Consider the following 18,091-nt stretch of genomic DNA (forward strand, 5'->3'; position numbering starts at 1 on the left):
GCAAGGGTGAAGTGTCTTGCTCAAGGACACAACGGACGTGACGAGGTTAGTACTAGGTTGGGGATTGAACCAGGGACCCTCGGGTTGCGCACGGCCACTCTCCCACTGATTTAACCCCCAATTCCAACCCTTGATGCTGAGTGCCAAGCAGGGAGGCATTGTGTGTCATTTACATGATGCCTTTATCTCTATTTTTACATTTTGATAGAGTTTTTATTTTTTTTAAAGCGATGTACATTTATATGTGAATGTAGATAATGTATCGGGACGGATCAATTAAGAGTTTGCGTTAATTCCTATATGTCATATAGCATGGGTGTCAAACTCTGGCCCGCAGGCCAAATTTGGCCCGCCACGTAATTTATTTTGGCCCTTGAGACAATATTAAATTAACATTAGAGCTGGCCCGCCGGTATTATACAGCGGCGGTGCATTCACCGCTAATTCTAATACTTGCCAACCCTCACGATTTTCCCAAGAAACTCCTGAATTTCAGTGACCCCCCCTCTCCCCCCGAAAATCTACCGGGGCAACCATTCTCTTGAATTTCTCCCGATTTCCACTCAGACAACAATATCGGCGGCGTGTTTTAAAGGTACTGCTTTTAGCGGCCTCTACAACCTGTTGTCATGTCGGCTTTTCTGCCATACAAACAGCGTGCCGGCCCAGTCACATAATATATGCGGATTCTACACACAAAGTGAATGCAAAGCATACTTGGTCAACAGCCATACAGGTCACACTGAGGGTGGCCGTATAAACAACTTTAACACTGTTACAAATATGCACCACACTGTGAACCCACACCAAACAAGAATGACAAACACAATTCGGGAGAACATCCGCACTGTAACACAACATCAACACAACAGAACAAATACCCAGAACCCCTTGCAGCACTAACTCTTTCGGGACACTACAATATACACCCCCGCTACCAACAAAACTTGATTTTGCATGTCACTATAAAGTTATATAAGCCTTGCTTGATCAATATTCAATGCAAAACTTGTTTGGGTCCCTATTAAAAGGTTAAGTTGTCCAACTTTGGCCCGCGGCTTTGATCAGTTTAGAACAGGAGTAGGGAACCTATGGCTCGCGAGCCAGATGTGGCTCTTTTGATGACTGCATCTGGCTCTTGGATAAATATGAGCTGACTTTAACACGATAAGTAATGAATAGTTCCACTTATAATCACAGTGTTAAAAATAAGGTTCAAAATATAAAACATTCTTGTGCATTTTTAATCCATCCATCCGTTTTTTTTGTACCGCACCTGTTCAAGAAGCTGCGTTAATGGTGAGAAGTTACTTATTTATTATTGGTTCGTGTGGGGCTTGCCCTCCTGGGGGTTCTTCAGACCACCAAGCACCGACACGAGAGCCTGTTTCAGGTTTTTCTTTCAATAAGTCTCTTAGTTGCTTTCCAGTAATTGTCTTTTTCTCTTCCGTTCTCGCTCACACTCTGGCTCCAGCCCCAACCCCGTCTCTCCTCCTGGCTGCTGCTTATAACAGAGCGACAGGCGATTAGATAACAAGGCCCAGGTGGGCCGTCTACGCACCTGTCGCTGATTTCGAGGCCGGTCCTGGCAACTCCCTGCTTCGCTGCAGGCCCGCAGGCCACGCCCCCTCCACAGTTAGCTTCAGAATAACAATGTTATGACAAAGAATAAGACACCTATTATACTCTAGTAATGTTGGTCTTCCTTAAAAATGCACACGTTTTGTCGTGTTCAGTGTTAAAAAAAATAACTATATGGCTCTTACGGAAATACATTTTAAAATATTTGGATTCTTGGCTCCCTCAGCCAAAAAGGTTCCCAACCCCTTGTTTAGAATTTTGTCCCACTCTGTATTTGAGTTTGACACCCTTGTCATATAGGAATTAACTGTACCCAATAAAACATTAACAAAATGATGTGTTACATTAATGGTTTTTGAAGTGACACCTTAGTGACATGAAAAAAAAACACAATTCATGTAAAAAAAACCCTGTTTACTTTTTGATATCAAAATAAAACACAAAACAGTTCGACTAATGAAGATGTAGTCTAATAAACAAGCTTTGTCCAGGGTGTACCCCACCTACCGCCCGAATGCAACTGAGATAGGCTCCAGCGACCCCCCAAAAAAGGGACAAGTGGTAGAAAATGGATGGACGGATGTTCTTCTCCAACGCCTCCTAGTGGTTCAGTACAACAGTTTGGCCAACAACAACAAAAAACAACCCGGAGTGATACCTCTCACATCGAATAAACAATCTTCACCGCCTGCGTTTAATTGGATTGTATTGATGTTATTTGAACACTGATAGTTTGCGGTTAAATAAAGGAGGAGGGAGCATCCCAGGAAACAAAGTAAAGACTTTATAAACAAGTTGTGACAATGTTCACAACGCATCGCCTGCTGCAAAACATCAAATAGTTTTTTCCTTCGCTGTGTACTTTTAGTGTGTGTCTCCAATATTGTCCACACCGGTCTCCATCTCATCACAGCAGTGCGCTCTTGAACACACGGTGGGAAGCGAGGGAAAATGACAATAAACCAAGTGCGTGGCTCCGTTTACTCCGAGGGGAAATCTACGCCGCTAGTGTGCATGCACATTGACTTTATTTTGCTGAAAATGTATTAAAAAAGGAAGGTTTTTGTTATGGTTTGCAAGGGGAGTTGACGGCAGACTGACACCAGAGGGTTATAAAGTACAATAATTGTATATATATAGTCAATGTATATATAATAATACCAAACAATACTACTAAATAAACTAAGGAAATGGAGTGTGTCAAACCCAAGTGCGAATGTGTGTTACTATGTTGTGTAGATTAACTGAAGTGTGTGTTACCAAGTGTTGACGAGAGCGAAGGAACGAGGCAGTCCATGGGGTAGGCAGGGGATCAGGGGCGAGAGAGAGGCGTCTGAGTCCAGGGGCGAGCAAAGAGTCGAGGAATGAGGGAGGCAGTCAGAGGACAGAAGGAGATACGGGGAAACGTGAGACGCACAGCTCACTCACCAGACGACAGAAGGTACTGCGTGGACACGGGAGAAGACAAGGGGACAAGTCAAGCCACGAAGAGAAAAACAAGAATAGAGCCTAAAGCAGTCGCTTACGGTATATCCATGAAAACTAAGTCCCCTCGCTGTTCCCTTTATTCAGCTCGCCCTCATCAGTCCCAGGTGTGCAGATTGACTGATCGTCTGCAGGCTTGAAGCTGCGTGGGCGTGCTGCACTCAGCGGGGGCGTGTCCGAGCACGCTGTCAGCGGCTCCTCCGGGTGGATCCGTAGAGGAGGGAGACGCAGACTGCGCGTGCGCCGGAACAGTTTTTCGGTAATTAAAAAATGTTACGGTATTACTAACCGTCGGGAATTATCGCAAATTATCATTATACCATTACAACTCTAGTCAATTAACGAGTAAAAAAAGTGAAAGGCTGTCACGGCATGTTCTTGCCGCAAATGTTGGTCAATTTTTTGACTATTACGGCAAATGACTAGGGCGGTCGCCGCAAACGCCGCGGTTAAATCCGAGCGCTGCTTCAGTCCATCTTAGATCAGCTCGGGCCCAGCAAAGCCAGCGGCGCTTTTGGGTGTTGTTGATAACTGGTTTTCGCTTTGCATAGTAGAGTTATAAGTTGCACTTACAGATATAACAACAAACTTTCTGACAGTGGTTTTCAGAAGTGTTCCTAAGCCCAGGTGGTGATATCCTTTACACACTGATGTCACTTTTTGATGCTGTACTGCCTGAGGATGATAATGTGGGATTGTGAATAAACTTGAAACAAGGGATCAAAGGTCTGTATTATCATATCATCGCTTACGTGCAGCGATATCTCCAGATTCTCTAAAACCTTTTTATGATATTACGGACCGTAGAAGGTGAAATCTCTAAATTGAGAAATGTTGTTCTTAAACTATTGGACAATTTGCTCTCGCAATTTGTTCACAAAGTGGTGACCCTCGCCCCATCCTTGTTTGTGAATGACTGAGCATTTCATGGAAGTTGCTTTTATACACAATCATGGCACCCACCTGTTGCCAATTAGCCTATTCACCTGTGGGATGTTCCAAATAAGTGTTTGATGAGCATTCCTCAACTTTCTCAGTCTTTTTTGCCACTTGTCCCGGCTCTTTTGAAACATGTTGCGGGCATCAAATTCCAAAGGAGCAATTATTTGCAAAAAATAACAAAGTTTTCCAGTTCGAACGTGTTTGCAGTCTGTTCAATTGAATATAAGTTGAAAAGGGTTTGCAAATCCTTTTTTTTATTTACCACTTACACATCGTGCCAACTTCACTGCTTTTGGGGTTTGTACATTTTACATCAATAAATTGATCAATCAATGTTTATTTATATAGCACTAAATCACAAATGTCTCAAAGGACTGTACAAACCACTACGACATCAACATCCTCGGTAGGCCCACATAAGGGCAAGGAGAACTCACACCCAGTTTGACGTCAGTGACAATGATGACTATGAGAAACCTTGGAGAGGACCTCAAATGTGGGCAACCCCCCTCTAGGGGACCGAAAGCAATGGATGTCGAGCGGGTCTAACGTGATACTGTGAAAGTTCAATCCATAGTGGCTCCAACACAGCCGCAAGAGTTCAGTTCAAAGCGGATTCAAGACAGCAGCGAGAGTCCCGTCCACAGGAAACCATCCCAAGCGGAGTCGGTCAGCATCGTAGAGATGTCCCCAACCGACACATAGGCGAGCGGTCCATCCTGGGTCCCGACTCTGGACAGCCAGTACTTCATCCATGGTCATCGGACCGGACCCCCTCCACAAGAGAGGGGGGGACAGAGGAGAAAAATAAAAGAAGTGGCAGATCAACTGGTCTAAAAAGGAGGTCTATTTAAAGGCTAGAGTATACAAATGAGTTTTAAGGTGAGACTTAAATGCTTCTACTGAGGTAGCATCTCAAACTGTTACCGGGAAGGCATTCCAGAGTACTGGAGCCCGATCGGAAAACGCTATATAGCCTGCAGACTTTTTTTGGGCTTTAGGAATCACTAATAAGCCGGAGTCTTTTGAACGCGGATTTCTTGCCGGGACATATGGTACAATACAATCGGCAAGATAGGATGGAGCTAGAGGGAGCTTTTTATTTATTTATTTTTATTTTATTTTATTTAAATGGGTTGTACTTGTATAGCGCTTTTCTACCTTCAAGGTACTCAAAGCGCTTTGACACTACTTCCACATTTACCCATTCACACACTCATTCACACACTGATGGAGGGAGCTGCCATGCAAGGCGCCAACCAGCACCCATCAGGAGCAAGAGTGAAGTATCTTGCTCAGGACACAACGGACGTGACGAGGTTGGTACTAGGTGGGATTTGAACCAGGGCCCCTCGGGTTGCGCACAGCCACTCTCCCACTGCGCCACGCCGTCCCAAGATGGCGCTGCTGTGTGGCAGTAGCTCTGTGCTCTTGTGTCATCCTTTTGTGTTTCCCTCTTGTTTTCATGTGTTATTATATTTTTTTGCCTTTTGGTCCGGGACCCTATGGGACTGTGTGACAAGGGGTGGCACTTTCGTGACCTCTGCGGGGCTTTTTTGTGGACTTCTGGATCTGCCTCCTGGGAGCCTACAGGCCATGGAGACCAGCTGCTGGGTCTCTGCCACACCAGAGTCAGTTTGGAGAGACTGGAGGAGTTGCGAATGAAGAGACAGGACTGCAGAGATGGCACTGAGCGCCGGTGAGCAGGTGTCGGACACCTCGGTCTCTTTGGACGGATCCTCGCTCATCCATGCGGACTGGACGCTGGCCGAGAGTTGGTTGGCAACCGAGAGTGGAGTCGGCTCGCTTGGTTGCTTTGTTGGGTCTGCTTCTGTCTCTGGCAATGCCCCCCCCACCCCAGCGGACGATGGCGTGGAACACCGCAGAGGCCACCACAGTGTATATGTTTCTTTTACTTTTTATTCATAGCTGTATGTAGAAGTGGCTGCTTGCATCCGCTGATTTAATGTCTTTCATGTCCTTTGTGTTCTTTGATGTTTCCCTCTTCAATCAATCAATCAATCAATGTTTACTTATATAGCCCTAAATCACTAGTGTCTCAAAGGGCTGCACAAACCACAACACAAACCACTACCACATCCTCGGTAGGCCCACATAAGGGCAAGGAAAAGTCACACCCAGTGGGACGTCGGTGACAATGATGACTATGAGAACCTTGGAGAGGAGGAAAGCAATGGATGTCGAGCGGGTCTAAAATGATACTGTGAAAGTTAAATCCATGTTGGATCCAACATAGTCGCGAGAGTCCAGTCCAAAGCGGATCCAACACAGCAGCGAGAGTCCCGTTCACAGCGGAGCCAGCAGGAAACCATCCCAAGCGGAGGCGGATCAGCAGCGCAGAGATGTCCCCAGCCGATACACAGGCGAGCACTACATGGCCACCGGATCGGACCCCCTCCACAAGGGAGAGTGGGACATAGGAAAAAAACAAAACAAACGGCAGATCAACTGGTCTAAAAAGGGAGTCTATTTAAAGGCTAGAGTATACAAATTAGTTTTAAGGTGAGACTTAAATGCTTCTACTGACGTGGCATCTCGAACTGTTACTGGGAGGGCATTCCAGAGTACTGGAGCCCGAAATGAAAACGCTCTATAGCCCGCAGACTTTTTTTGGGCTTTGGGAATCACTAATAAGCCGGAGTCCTCTGAACGCAGATTTCTTGCCGGGACATATGGTACAATACAATCGGCAAGATAGGATGGAGCTAGACCGTGTGGTATTTTATACGTAAGTAGTAAAACCTTAAGTGCACAGGAAGCCAGTGCAGGCGTAATATGATCAAACTTTCTTGTTCTTGTCAAAAGTCTAGCAGCCGCATTTTGTACCAACTGTAATCTTTTAATGCTAGACATGGCTTACACACATGTGAGAGGGATGTGTACTATGGCTATGAGTTGTTGTTGGGGTTTTTTTCCCTTGCTCTCAGTCTGAACCCCCTCTCCAGGGCCCAGGCTTAGACCAATTTTTTTTATTTTATTTTATTTTATTTCATTTTAATCTTTTTTTTTCCTCCCATTCCCCCCCTCTTGTTTACCTGTATCTCACCTTTTTTGTAAGGGGCGCTGGAAAACGGCAGACCCGTCAGCGATCCTGTTCTGTCTCCCTGTAATGTTTGTCTGATCTTGAATGGGATTGTGCTGAAAATTTTAATTTTCCTGAAGGAACTCTCCTGAAGGAATAAATAAAGTACTATCTAATCTAATCTAATCTAATCTAGACCGTGTAGTATTTTATACGTAAGTAGTAAAACCTTAAAGTCACATCTTAAGTGCACAGGAAGCCAGTGCAGGTGAGCCAGTAGAGGCGTAATTGTTATGATTATATATATCTATATATATATAGTTCAAGGGTGGACCCCGAGATGCAGAGAATGGAGGCAAGGTTAGCGATAGTGACAAAATAAAATATTTAATAAGTCAAAATGATAACTAAGGAAGATGGGCCAAACCTGCACACCATGGGAAATATAACAAAGGTAGTCTCTCTCAGAGGCTGGCAGGGATAAAGCCAGGACGCACACAGCGTGGCAAAACTAGTCCTCAAAACAAGGAGGCTAGACAAAAACAAAAACACAACGAGGTCAAAATACATGAATATACGAGAGAAACATACCAGGGTAGCTGAATGCGAGAGGAACATGTCAGAGTGGAGTTCAGGAACAATAGTCGGCAGGGACCAGCTGGCGGTGAAGCGCTTAAATACTACCGGGACGTGATTGGCAGCAGGTGTGCCCAGTGAGGCCCAATAGACTGGGGAAAAAGACTGAAAAACCAGATGAGGAGGCAGGGAGAATACAACAAACACAACAGTAATGTGATCAAACTTTCTTGTTCTTGTCAAAAGTCTAGCAGCCGCATTTTGTACCAACTGCAATCTTTTAATGCTAGACATGGGGAGACCCGAAAAGAATACGTTACAGCAGGGGCGCTCACACTTTTTCTGCAGGCGAGCTACTTTTCAATTGACCAAGTCGAGGAGATCTACCTCATTCCTATTTATAATTTATATTTATTTATTTATGAAAGAGACATTTTTGTTAACAAGTTAATGGTGTTTAATGATAATACAAGCATGTTTAACACACAAAGATTCCTTTCTTTCATGAAGACAAGAATGTAAGTTGGTGTATTTGATTCTGATGACTTGCATTGATTGGAATCAGACAGTGGTGCTGATAACGTCCGCATTTTCAAATGGAGGAAAAAAAAAGTCCTCCTTTCTGTCCAATACCACATGAAAGTGGTTGGATTTGGCATCTCATTTGTCCAACTTGCATACTCGTTTTTAAACACTTTGTTATGAGAGTAGCATATGTGTGTGGCCCTTTAATGTCTGGCAGCAGGTGAGTGACGTCAGTGAGTGTGCGGGTGGGCAAGCAAGTGAGAAAGCGGTCGCTGAGGGCGGGGGAGAAATACATTGGCATCAAACTCCGTAGCTTGCTAGCTTGTGCACGCTAGCTTTCTGAGACTCTTATTTTGTTAGCACAGGCAGGATGAAACAGGTCTTTTATGGTGAAGACGGGAACTGTGCAGTCGGTCTTTAGAGTTTTGACAGTAGGTACGGAGTCTCTAGAAATAAAATGTGTTTCTCCGCGTCCGCCCTGTTAGTGATTTTTTTCTTAAATATGAGCTCGCAGCAGCCAGCGTCATCTCACAAGATCCTCGGGTGCCGAGAATGTCAAACAACTGACGAAAGTGAAGTCTTGGTATGATTGATGATTGCTCATTTTTATGTCTATTTTTTAATGCCTGGCTTGAGATCGACTGACACACCCTCCGAGATCGACCAGTCGATCGCGATCGACGTAATGCCCACCCCTGCGTTACAGTAATCGAGACGAGACATCCTCACTGTTTGGGTATGGTTTAGCCAGAAAACAAAAAAAGAGATTCTGGATCACGTTAATTTCAATCGGATAACTTCTTCGTTTGTTCACCTGCAAGCTCAAGTCCATGCAAAACTACTTGGGGGTAAACTTGGCGCACCGAATGAATTCGTGAAAACTAAGCTGACATTTTTGTTGATTTCAAACAAAAAACCGAACGGACGAACGATAATGGGGTTGTTTCACCGTGATTTATCATTAATAGCGTTAACATTTTCTCCTTTCTACGTCACTAGCTCTTTCATGCTTGTTTATGTGGCGCTTTCATTGCTTTCATTTCTCATGGCGTATTTTAGCACCTTCAAAGTGCTTCTCCCTGTCAACGCCGTAATCCAAACAGACAGCACATGTGAGACGGTGGCAAGGTTTTATGTGCCTTCAGAAATGTCACAACGCATCGCTTTCGGTCAAACACACACACACACACACACACACACACATGGCAGCAGTACACCAGAATGGACGTTAGTTATGTTTCTTTTAGGCTTGAGCTCATCCTGCTGTCACCCCATGAGATGAAATGTCAACAGAAAGTGTTTGACAAATATAAGATTGAAGACGGAAGATAAAAATCCTCTAAATTCCAACACCGCTGGTCGATTAAAACGCTTCTTCTCTCAATTCTGCCTGACCTTCAGAGTTTGAATAGCTGCGATATTTCAGCTTTGTCGTCCTTCCGCGGCGGCGGGACTGATCTACCATGACAAATGAAGTCATTCGTATTCAGTTGTAACTATAAAATGGGCTTGGTTGTCACTCTTATCATATCTGGCAGATATGATAAGAGATGTCTCTCAAATTCCGGTTTGGAAATTTACGACATTAGAATCAGAGCTCACCGACGTAGTCTTCTCTGGAGTGAGACTTCGTAAGAAGACTTCTTTGTTTTTCACTCAAAATGATAAATATGCAGCTTTTCAGGATCTGTCTCGTAGGATTTTATGCAATCCTTTTACCCCGCTCGTGAACAAGACTCGGAGGTACTTGAACTCCTCCACTTGGGGCAGGGTCTCCTCCCCAACCCGGAGATGGCACTCCAACCTTTTTCGGGCGAGAACCATGGACTCGGACTTGGAGGTGCTGATTCTCATCCCAGTCGCTTCAATTGTTCACGAGCGAGGGAAGAGGGGATCTTGAGATTGACAGGTGGCGTCTTAAGTAATGCGGACGCTGTACCGATCCGTTGTGATGAAGAAGGAGCTGAGCCGGAAGGCAAAGCTCTCAATTTACCGGTCGATCTACGTTCCCATCCTCACATATAATCATGAGCTTTGGGTTTTGACCGAAAGGACAAGATCTCGGGTACAAGCGGCCGAAATTAGTTTCCTCCACCAGGGTCGCGGGGCTCTCCCTTAGAGATAGGGTAAGAAACTCTGCCATCCGGGAGGAGTTTAAAGTAAAGCCGCTGCTCCTCCACATCGAGAAGAGCCAGATGAGGTGGTTCGGGCATCTGGTCAGGATGCCACCCGAACGCCTCTCTAGGGAGGTGTTTCGGGCTCGTCCGACCGGTAAGAGGCTACGGGGAAGACCCAGGACACGTTGGGAAGACTATGTCTCCCGGCTGGCCTGGGAACGCCTCGGGATCTCCCGGTAAGAGCTGGACGAAGTGGCTGGGGAGAGGGAAGTCTGGGCTTCCCTGCTTAGGCTGCTGCCCCCGCGACCCGACCTCAGATAAGCGGAAGAAGGATGGATGGATGGCATTTTACCCCGCCTTCTGCCCGAACGCAGCTGAGATAGGCTCCAGCACCCCTCGCCACCCCAAAAGGGACAACCGGTAGAAAAATGGATGGATTTTACAACACAATTTTACCCTTAAAATGCGTGAACGGATGCCAGCAAGACATTTCAGCAGGGATGGATAGGATAACCCTTTCCAAATGGGCACAAGACATTGAAACAAGGTTGAGAACTTGTTGAATTAAGTCCTGACATTGAGCAATTTAGGGGCTTCACGGTGGAAGAGGGGTTAGTGCGTCTGCCTCACAATACGAAGGTCCTGCAGTCTTGGGTTCAATCCCAGGCTCGGCGTCTTTCTGTGTGGAGTTTGCATGTTCTCCCCGTGAATGCGTGGGTTCCTTCCGGGTACTCCGGCTTCCTCCCACTTCCAAAGACATGCACCTGGGGATAGGTTGATTGGCAACACTAAATTAATTGGCCCTAGTGTGTGAATGTTGTCTGTCTATCTGTGTTGGCCCTGTGATGTCCAGGGTGTAAACCGCCTTCCGCCCGATTGTAGCTGAGATAGGCGCCAGCGCCCCCCGCAACCCCAAAAGGGAATAAGCAGTAGAAAATGGATAGATGGAGAGCATTGAGCAATTTAAACCTAAGGTTGAAACAACATGCTTTTTGACGACGTTTAATCAACGTTGGGTTGTGACGTTTTATTTGACCATTGAATTTTGGTCATTTCCACTCATCGATCCATTTTCTACCGCTTGTCCCTCTCGGGTTTTCATAAGCAATATACTAGAACACAAATATAATCTGGAAACAACACGCTTTTTAAATACGTTTATGGGTTCTGACGTTGGTTTGACCAGTTTTCTAAAAATGTAATTACTTACGGAATTACTCTTTGATAAATGTAATTAATTACTAAAAAATGTAATTATCACTTTAAAAAAATATAAAATATCTGGCATATGCAGTTGAAAAGTTCTATAAGAGAGTACAGTGTTAAGTTAAAGTTGAAGTTAAAGTACCAATGACTGTCACACACACACACACTAGGTGTGGTGAAATTTGTCCTCTGTATTTGACCCATCCCCTTGTTCACCCCCTGGGAGGTGAGGGGAGCAGTGGGCAGCAGCGGTGCCACGCCTGGGAATCACTTAGGTCAGGGGTGTCAAACTCAAATACAGAGTGGGCCAAAATATAAAACTGAACGAAGCCGCGGGCCAAGGTTGAACAAATTAACCTTTTAATAGGGACCCAAATAAGTTTTGCATTGAACATTGAACAAGCAAGGCTTATATAACTTTATAGTGACAAATGCAAAATAATAATAATTGAAAAATATCAATGGCATATCAAATAAAATTATAGTAAAAATCGAATGCCTCTTTATTATTTGCAGCCCTCTGACGTAAAGATCAAAATAAACTTTTTCAACAGGCTAATAATAAAATAATAATGGATGAATCCAACATTCAAGCCTTGAAGTAGCAAAAAAAAGTGCATGAATAAAACGTTAATTATTGCTCAGTTTGCTACACTGATTTGCTTTAACACTGAATATGAAACAAGCAACGCGTATATAACTTAATAGTGCAAAATCAACTTTCAAAAAACAAACGAAAAAATATCAATGGCATGTTAAAGAAAAAAAAAATGAATGCCTTTTTTTTATTTGCAGCCTTCTGAGGTAAATATCAACATTAACTTTTTCCACAGGCTAATACATTTGAAAATAAAATTGTTGTTTTGTTGGTAGCGGGTGGTGTATTTTGTAGTGTCCCGGAAGAGTTAGTGCTGCGAGGGGTTCTGGGTATTTGTTCTGTTGTGTTACGGTGCGGACGTTCTTCCGAAATGTGTTTGTCATTCTTGTTTTGTGTGGGTTCACAGTGTGGCGCATATTTGTAACAGTGTTAAAGTTGTTTATACGGCCACCCTTAGTGTGAACTGTATGGCTGTTGACCAAGTATGCCTTGCATTCACTTGGGTGTGTGAAAAGCCACATGTATTACGTGACTCGGCCGGCACGCTGTTTGTAAGGAGGAAAAGCGGACGGGATGACAGGTTGTAGAGGACGCTGAAGGCAGTGCCTTTAAGGCACGCCCCCAATATTGTTGTCTGGGTGGAAATCGGGAGAAATTCGGGAGAATGGTTGCCCGGGAGATTTTCAAGAGCGCCACTGAAAAAACGGAAGTCTACCGGGAAAATAGGGAGGGTTGGGAAGTATGAGTATTAGCGGTGAATGCGGTGTTACAGCGGCACCGTCGCTGTATAATACTGGCGGGCCAGCTCTAATGTTAATTTGACACTGCCTCAAAGGCCAGATGAAATTACACGGGGGCCAGAGTTTGACACCCATGACTTAGGTGATTTAACCCCCAATTCCAAGCCTTAATGCTGACTGCCAAGCAGGGAGGTAATGGGTCTCATTTTCTGTAGTCTTTGGTATGACTCAGCCAGGGTTTAAACTCAGAACCTACCGATCTCAGGGTGGACACTCCAACCACTAGGCCACTGTGCGTTTGTGTGTGCTTTTAAAAGGCAAAGCTTGTTGCCTAGTGACATGCGACGTCATCGAGGGTTTCAGCAGAGCTGTGTTTGTTAGCTTTAGCAGTTAGCAGCGGCAGACTGCAGTTTTTCAGCTCTGACGCCTGCTCTTTTTAATCTTTTTGCGGAATTGTGTTACCTCCGGTCAATAAAGAGATTGAATGTCAGGTTCAAACACCGACAGGAATCCAACAGGATTCAATTTAGCTCATGAGGAGAGCGCGTGCACTTGTACAATGTTGTCCCGCCGCTCTGTGGAGGGAGCTCCACGCTTCCTCATTTCTTTGGACATTTCCTGATTACATAGCTGCAGCTGCTTCTAAGGGGAGGGGTTATAAACAGCTACTGCATTGGGTCATAAACAGTTCAAACAAAAAGGTGCTTGGAGCGGTGTTAGGTTTGCCCCCTCTCTGATTTCGGGTCTTTCCTGTGGCTGTCCAAAAGATCAAAGAAACCGACATCTCCATGTCGGATCCCATCGCACACAGTGGAGGTTTACAAGCGGTAGGGGCTTTTGCTTGATAAGATCAAAAGCTTTTGTCTTCTCGCTCGGCAACTTGAACTCATGGGAAAACAAGTTGTGTGATAACTTATATATAATTATTCTGACATTGAATGTGCTTTGATGGCCGTCATATCATATCTTCTTGTCAACTAATAGTGTATTGTTTGGGTGGCAAGTAAGTCACACTTGCTAACTGTCCCGATTTTCCCGGGAGACTCCCGAATTTCAGTGGCCCTCCCGAATATCTCCCGGGGCATCCGTTCTCCCGGATTTCTCCCGATTTCCACCCGGACTACAATATCGGGGGCATGCCTTAAACAGGGGTCACCAACGCGGTGCCTGCAGGCACCAGGTAGCCCGTAAGGACCAGATGAGTAGCCTGCTGGCCTGTTCTAAAAATAGCTCAAGTAGCAGCACTTACCAGTGAGCTGCCTTTATTTTTTAAATTGTATTTATTTACTAGCAAGCTGGTCTCGCTTTGCGCGACATTTTTAATTCTAAGAGAGACAAAACTCAAATAGAATTTGAAAATCCAAGAAAATATTTTAAAGTATTGGTCTTCACTTGTTTAAATAAATTAATTTATTTTTTTACTTTGCTTCTTAAAACTTTCAGAAAGACAATTTTAAAGAAAAAATACAACCTTAAAAATGATTTTAGGATTTTTAAACACATATACCTTTTTACCTTTTAAATTCCTTCCTCTTCTTTCCTGACAATTTAAATCAATGTTCAAGTATTTTTTTTTTTTGTATTGTAAAGAATAATAAATACATTTTAATTTCATTCTTCATTTTAGCTTCTGTTTTTTCGACGAAGAATATTTGTGAAATATTTCTTCAAACTTATGATTAAAATTCAAAAAATTATTCTGGCAAATCTAGAAAATCTGTACAATGAAATTTAAATCTTATTTCAAAGTCTTTTGAATTTCTTTTAACATTTTTGTTCTGGAAAATCTAGAAGAAATAATGATTTGTCTTTGTTAGAAATATAACTTGGTCCAATTTGTTATATATTCTAACAAAGTGCAAATTGGATTTTAACCTATTTAAAATATGTCATCAAAATTCTAAAAATAATCTGGATTAGGAAAAATGACTAATGATGTTCCATAAATTATTTTTTTAGTTTTTATAAAAACATTCGAATTAGCTAGTTTTTGTCTTAATTTTTTTCGGTTGAATTTTGAATTTTAAAGAGTCGAAATTGAAGATAAACTATGTTTCAAAATTAAATTTTCTTTTTTTTTCGTGTTTTCTCCTCTTTTAAACCGTTCAATTAAGTGTTTTTTTTCATCATTTATTCTCTACAAAAAAACCTTCCATAAAAGAAAAAAAAATGTACGACAGAATGACGGACAGAAATACCCATTTATATGTATATATGTAGATTTATTTATTAAAGGTAAATTGAGCAAATTGGCTATTTCTGGCAATTTATCAATCAGTACTCAAGAGGTAGCTCTTGGTTTCAAAAAGTTTGGGGATCCAGATTGTAGCCAAAAACTATTTGGGGTTGGTGGTCACATTCTCTTTGGGGTTAGTTGTCTTTTGTACTAAAGTTTAGAATGTTGTCAGCAAATTAGTTGTTACACAGTAGATCAATCATCAATCAATGTTTATCTATGTAGCCCTAAATCACAAATGTCTCAAAGGACGGTACAAACCATTACGACTACGACATCCTCGGAAGAACCCACAAAAGGGCAAGGAAAACTCACACCCAGTGGGCAGGGAGAATTCACATCCAGTGGGACGCCAGTGACAATGCTGACTATGAGAAACCTTGGAGAGGACCTCAGAAGTGGGCAACCCCCCCCCCCCCCCCCCCCCTCTAGGGGACTGAAAGCAATGGATGTCGAGCGGGTCTAACATGATACTGTGAAAGATAGACGTGAATGTCGCAAAAACATTACATATGAGGTTGGTTTTCTCATTTACTTTGTGTTCGGTTGTTACGTGTACTATAGATTACATTGTTAACTAGCTATCTGGTTGCTATGCGGTTGCTAAACTTGATGTATTGTTTTATTTAGTAATGTAGTAGAAGTAATATTGTACAAGTAATGTAGTAGTACTAATATTGTACACGTATTGTATTGTTAGTAATGTGGTAGTAGTAATATTGTACAAGTATTGTCTTGTTAGTATTGTAGTAGTAATAGTAATATTGTACAAGTATTGTCTTGTTAGTATTGTAGTAGTAGTAGTAATATTGTACAAGTATTGTCTTGTTAGTAGTGAAGTAGTAGAAATATTGTACACGTATTGCCTTGTTAGTAATGAAGTAGTAGCATTATTGTACAAGTAATGTCTTGTTAGTAATGTAGTAGTAGTAGTAATATTTTACAAGTATTGTCTTGTTAGTAATGTAGTAATAATAATATTGTACAAGTAATGTCTTGTTAGTAATGTAGTAGTAGTAATATTGTACAAAAATTGTTAGTAATGTAGTTGTAATAATTTTGTACAAGTAATGTCTTGTTAGTAATGTAGTAGTAATAATATTGTACAAAAATTGTTAGTAATGTAGTTGTAATAATTTTGTACAAGTAATGTCTTGTTAGTAATGTAGTAGTACTAATATTGTACATGTATCGTCTTGTTAGTAATGTGGTATTAGTAATATTGTACAAGTATTGTCTTGTTAGTAATGTGGTATTAGTAATATTGTACACGTATTGTCTTGTTAGTAATGTAGTAGTAGAAATATTGTACATATATTGCCTTGTTAGTTATGTGGTAGTTGTTACGGCTCAGACTCCTGCCAACGCCGCTCATCCGTCTGTGCGCACCTCAGGACACGCCCACGGTCACGCACATCCAGGGACGAGCCGCCGCCCTGCAGCAGCCGCCAGCTGCAATCATTCACCGGCAATCATCACACCTGCCGGTAAGGAAGGAACTGCCTTCATAAGCCTGGACAACCTTGCATGCCGGCGCCGGAGTTCAGTCTTCTGTTTGAGTACAGTAAGCCACGTCCTGCGTCATGTAATCCTGCTCTCGCTGTATTTGCCCATCCGTGTTTTCAGTGCGTGTTTTCTTGTGTCGTCCCCGCAGTACCCTCCGTCGTCTTTAAAGTGAGCTGTGCGTCTCACTTTTTCCCTGGATCTCCCTCTGGACTCTGACTGCCTCCCTCAATCCTTGACTTCCCCCGCTTGGACACGGACCTTGTCTCTTCGCTCCTGCTCTACGGACTTCCGTGTTACTTCGCTCTCCACAACATTTGGTAACCCACACCTCAGCTAATCACACATATTGCCTCACACCACATACACTTTTGGATCTTGTTCACACTCCATTTCCTTAGTTTATATTCTATTGTTTGATTATTATATATATAGTTTATATATTAAACATCTATAGCAGTGGTCCCCAACCACCGGGGTCCGTGGCCCGATTGGTACTGGGCCGCAGAAGAATTGTTTATAAAAAAACATGTATTTATTTATTTTTTAAATAAATCAACATAAAAAACACAATATACACTTACAAATAGTGCACCAACCACAAAAAACTCCCTTTTTCATGACAAAAACGTCCCTTTTTCATGACAAAGAAGAAAGAAAGAAAAAAAAAAGGACAACGCCCCCGGGCTGCGGGACAAATTATTAAGCGTTGACCGGTCCGCGGATACAAAAAGGTTGGGGACCACTGATCTATAGAGTTACATACACCCTCTAGTGTCTGTTGCCGTCACCTTCCCCTGTAAAACCATAACAGTAGTAGTAATATTGTAAAAGTATTGTCTTTTTAGTATTGTAATTGTAGTGATATTGTTCAAGTAATGTATTGTTAGTAATCTAGTGGTGTGAGTGTGAATGTTGTCTATCTGTGTTGGCCCTGCGATGAGGTGGCGACTTGTCCAGGGTGTACCCCGCCTTCCGCCCGATTGTAGCTGAGATAGGCGCCAGCACCCCCCGCGACCCCAAAAGGGAATAAGCGGTAGTAAATGGATGGATGGATAGTAATCTAGTGGTGGTATCGTACAACTAACGTCGATAAGAGCTATGATAACAGCAACCAAAGAAATGAAGTAATTTCGAAACTGCGCACATTTATCCATGAAATTATGGAGAAGCTGCAAAGGGTGTGATTGAGGGAGATGGTAAATTCTGTACGTTATTATTATTAATACATTACCTCGTAGATCTTCCGTCCTTTGTACTACATCGTATTACAATATTGGTTATCTTGAAGTTTGTTTTTCTATTCAAATGCATGTTAAAGGATAAAATTAGGCTGTTTTCTGGGCGCTGAGATTTTCATTCAGTTGATACATTCAACTGAGAATATTTGTTTGAGTATTTTGGATTACAATTTTTGTCACAGAACCAATTTTACTCCTAAGCCGAGGTACCGCGTACATTAACCAAGACACCCTACATTTTGCTGTTATAAACTATACGAAAAGTGTGGCGTACAAAAACCGAGGTTTGATTGTCGGT

At 42.8% G+C, this 18,091-nt stretch overlaps 1 long non-coding RNA gene across 1 annotated transcript in view; it reads left to right on the forward strand.

Annotated features, from left to right (window-relative positions):
• Positions 1-16,604, forward strand: part of LOC133544030 (uncharacterized) — a 91,155-nt gene extending 74,551 nt beyond the window's left edge. Inside the window, exon 5 of the long non-coding RNA XR_009804573.1 lies at positions 16,444-16,604. This is a non-coding gene — a long non-coding RNA (uncharacterized LOC133544030). The remainder of the gene's footprint in view (positions 1-16,443) is intronic.
• Positions 16,605-18,091: the final 1,487 nt, after the last annotated feature.

Source organism: Nerophis ophidion, linkage group LG27 (genome assembly GCF_033978795.1).
Source record: "Nerophis ophidion isolate RoL-2023_Sa linkage group LG27, RoL_Noph_v1.0, whole genome shotgun sequence".
Taxonomy (NCBI): domain Eukaryota; kingdom Metazoa; phylum Chordata; class Actinopteri; order Syngnathiformes; family Syngnathidae; genus Nerophis; species Nerophis ophidion.